Source organism: Triticum aestivum, chromosome 2B, assembly GCF_018294505.1.
Source record: "Triticum aestivum cultivar Chinese Spring chromosome 2B, IWGSC CS RefSeq v2.1, whole genome shotgun sequence".
Lineage (NCBI taxonomy): Eukaryota > Viridiplantae > Streptophyta > Magnoliopsida > Poales > Poaceae > Triticum > Triticum aestivum.
This window is the reverse complement of record NC_057798.1, coordinates 682,151,458-682,156,094: the sequence shown is the minus strand read 5'-3', so window position 1 is coordinate 682,156,094 and position 4,637 is coordinate 682,151,458.

Genomic DNA, 4,637 nt, shown 5'->3' with positions numbered 1-4,637 from the left:
TACACGTGGGAGGACCTCTCCCGAGTGTTTGTCAGGACATTCGAAGGAACGTGCAAGCGGCCAGCGGGACTGACAGAGCTGCAATCTTGTGTACAAAAGTCGAATGAGACTCTGAGGGATTACATCCAGAGATGGATCACACTGCATCATACAGTAGAAAATGTATCTGATCACCAGGCAGTCTGCGCCTTCAAGGAGGGCATAAAGTACAGAGAGCTAAGCCTGAAATTCGGTCGAACCGGAGACATGTCTCTGAGTCGAATGATGGAAATAGCCACCAAATATGCCAATGGTGAGGAAGAGGATCGGCTCCAGAGCGGCAAACACAAGTCAGTCGCCCAAGACACCGGAGGTGGAAATTCCAGTCGGAAGCAAAAGGGTAAAGCTGAGCCAGCCGCACCTGGAGAAGCCTTGGCCCTGAACCAAGGAAAATTCAAAGGGAAACCCAAGGGGCCTTGGAACCCCAAGAAGGTAAAAGATAAAGAAGGAAATGACGTGTTAGATTTGCCATGTCACATCCACACCAAGAAGGACGAAGAGGGTAATTTCATCTACCCGAAGCATACCACTCGACAATGTCGACTCCTGATACAGCAGTTCCAAGGGAAGTAGTCCAAGGACAAAGAAAAAGAGTCGGACAAGGTTGAGGACAAGGAGGATAGTGACGGAGAATATCCGCAGGTCAATTCCACCTTAATGATTTTTGCCGATGTTGAGAGCAAAAACCGACTGAAAGTTATAAACCGAGAGGTGAATATGGCTGCTCCGTCAACACCCAATTACCTGAAGTGGTCTCAGACTGCCATTACGTTCGACCAATATGATCACCCGACGCACATAGCCACCCCTGGGAGGCAAGCGCTGGTGGTCGACCCGGTCGTTGACGGCACTCGACTGACCAAAGTGTTAATGGATGGCGGCAGCAGTTTGAATATACTGTATGCTGAGACACTGAAAGGGATGGGCATTCCGATGTCCAGACTGAGCATGAGCAACATGAGTTTTTATGGAGTCATCCCTGGCAAGAAGGCCGCATCACTCGGTCAGATTGCTCTTGATGTAGTTTTTGGCGATTCAAAGAATTTCCGCAAAGAGAAGCTGACATTTGAGGTTGTGGATTTCTAGAGTGCCTATCATGCAATTTTGGGCAGGCCAGCATATGCACGTTTTATCGCTCGACCTTGTTACGTGTACCTCAAACTAAAGATGCCAGGCCCTAAAGGCATGATCACTGTCACTGGTAACCGCAAGAAGGCAGAAGAGTGCTTCCAGAAGGGCTTGAAGATCGCCGATGCTCAGATGGTGGCAGAAGAGTGGCAGGAACACCAAAGGAACGCAGACCCGAGTGATTTGTTGCGAACCAAGAAGCCTGCTATGGAATCAGCATTTCAGTCATCCGGTGAGACAAAACCCGTTCACATCCACCCAACCGACCCAAACGCTGCTCGGACTCATATCTCCACAACACTCGACCCCAAATAGGAAGAAGCGCTCATCCAGTTCCTCCGTGAGAACTGGGACATCTTCGCATGGAAACCTTCTGACATGCCGGGTGTACCCAGGGGACTGGCTGAGCATCGTCTACGAGTCGACTCAAAGGCAAAACCTGTGAAGGAACATCTGCGACGGTCCGCCGTCCAGAAAAGGAAGGCCATTGGCGAAGAAGTGGCTCGGCTCCTAGCAGCAGAGTTTATCCGAGAGATTTACCACTCCGAGTGGCTCGCCAATGTCGTCATGGTACCCAAAAAGGACAATTCGCTTCGCATGTGCATCGATTTCAAGCATATCAATCGGGCCTGCCCGAAAGATCATTTTCCTCTTCCCGGCATCGACCAAATAGTCGACTCGACTGCGGGATGTGAGCGACTTTCTTTCTTGGACGCTTATTCCGGGTACCATCAGATCCGTCTGTTTGGACCCGATGAGATCAAAACGGCTTTCATCACCCCCATTCGGGTGCTTCTGTTATGTCACCATGCCATTCGGCCTCAAAAATGCTGGAGCCACGTTCCTGAGGTTGATTCAGAAGTGTTTGCTCACTCAAATCAGTCGGAATGTGGAAGTGTACATGGATGACATTGTGGTCAAGTCACGGAAAGGTTCCGACCTGCTGACTGACCTAGCTGAAACATTTGCCAACCTCAGGAGGTATGATATCAAGCTTAATCCATCAAAATGCACATTCAGAGTTCCTGGTGGAAAGTTACTCGGTTTTCTCATTTCCGAACGGGGAATCGACGCTAACCTAGAAAAAGTTGGCACTATACTCCGAATGAAACGCCCCGTGCGTGTGCACGACGTCCAGAAACTTACTGGATGCTTGGCCGCATTAAGTCGATTCATCTCTCGCCTTGGTGAAAAGGCATTGCCTCTTTACCGACTGATGAAGAAGTCAGACAAGTTCGAGTGGACTCTAGAAGCTGATGCAGCGTTTGCAGAGTTAAAAACCCTCCTTTCCACCCAGCCGGTGCTTGCTGCCCCAATCAACAATTGTTGCTTTACATTGCAGCCACAGGACAAGTCATCAGTACTGTACTTACGGTCGAGCGGGAAGAGGAAGGAAAAGCCTTCAAAGTTCAGCGCCCAGTGTATTACATTTCCGAAGTCCTGACCCCATCCAAGCAACGATACCCTCATTATCAGAAGCTTGCATATGGGATTTACATGACCACGAAGAAAGTTGCCCAGTACTTCTCTGACCATATTATCACAGTCGTCACCGACGCCCCCTTATCAGAGATTCTGCACAACAGAGACGCAACCGGTCGAGTGGCAAAATGGGTGATTGAACTTCTTCCCCTAGATACCAGATTTGAGGCAAAGAAAGCTATCAAGTCCCAAGCAGTAGCAGATTTCGTCGCCGAGTGGACTGAACAGCAGTTACCAACCCAAGTTCACTCGGAGCACTGGACTGTGTTCTTCGATGGCTCCAAAATGCTGAATGGTTCCGGTGCCAGAGTGGTCTTGGTTTCCCCCCAAGGAGATAAGCTCAGATATGTACTCCAGATTCACTTTGATTCCTCCAACAATGAAGCAGAATACGAAGCACTCTTGTACGGGTTACGTATGGCCATTTCACTCGGCGTCCGTTGCCTCATGGTCTACGGCGACTCGGACTTAGTGGTCAATCAAGTAATGAAGGAGTGGGACTTCAGAAGCCCAGCCATGACTAGATACTGCAATGCAGTCAGAAAGCTGGAGAAGAAATTTGAGGGATTAGAGCTCCATCACGTTCCCCGACTGAAAAATCAAGCAGCCGATGACTTGGCCAAGATAGGTTCCAAGAGGGAAGCCATTCCGAGTGGCGTTGTCACAACCCTAGTTCTGGTATGACCTAGACTAGCTAGTCATGTGTGCATCATGTTTAAATTCCATTTAAATTTGAAGTGGGGATTTGTGAAACCCTCAGAATCATCTGTGAAAATGACCCAAATAAAAATTGCTCCAAAATGTTCCAAGAAAATGTTCATGTTGCTCTCTAAAAATATTGGATAGAGATAAAAATCAAACCAATATGTTTAGGAGCTCATAAGTATTTATTTTGGGCATTTGGAATTAATGCATAATTATTTGCATTGGATATATATTTGTTATATATATAATATATGTCCAAAAATTGTGCCACTTGTTGGGGAGCTCTGGAATAATACCACTAGTTCCTACAAAAATTGGCATAAGCAAATAAAATGATTTAGTATTTTTATTAAATCAAAACAAATGTCAGAAAATAGAAAAAGAAATAGGTAAAAGTGGAACTACCTGGACTTACCTGCAGCCCCTGTGCAGCCCAGTGGCCTAGCAGGCCGGCCCAGCCAGCAGGCAGCCCAGCCCAACTGCCAGGAGCTTCTTCAAGCTCCTACCAGTAGGAGCTGCTACGTGGCCGTGCCATAGCCGGCCGTGGCGACGTCTCCCGCCACCTCCTGCTACCCCTCCTCATCGCTCTGGCCTCCTTGGACGTCGCCATGACGCCCCGCACCTCTCTCCCTCTCTCTCATTCCTCCCCCTCCCTGGTCTCTCTCCCACGCGCACGGCCGAACGCCATCGTCGCTGCTGCTCGCCGTCACTGTAGCCACCGCCTCCCCCTCGCCTCTCTGATATGCGCAGGAGCTCCGCCTCCTCGTCCTGAAGCTCTCCGCCGAGCCACGCAAGCCGGAGCGCCACGTGGAGCCGTCGCCGTCACCATCTTCGCCTCTGGTCGTCGGAGATCGTCTTCACCGCCCCGCCGTCTTCAGCGCGTCCCCGAGCTCGCCGACAAGCCCGTCGAGTCCGCTGTGAGCTTCTGCTCCGTTCCCCTCTCCCCACTTCTCCGTTCTCGTGCCGTAGCCCCCTTTCCCCGCCATGGCCGTAGCTCCTCGCCGCCGTTCATGTCGCCGCCGTCGCCCTGGCCACCGCAGCCCGCAACCGAGCGCATCACCGTGCTCCTGGTGCCACGAGGATGCCGCAGAGCCCCTCGGGTGGCCTCCCCGTGCCCTCCAGCCCCTCTGCCGCTCAAGCCCGAGCTCTAGCCTCCGTCGCGAACTCTGCTCCGGCTAGCTCCGGCCTCCCCAGCTCCTCCCCCCTGCCCCACTGGATGCGCGCGAGCACCAGCTCCTCGGAGATGGTCTCCGCCGCCCGGATGGTCGCCGGAGCGACAATCC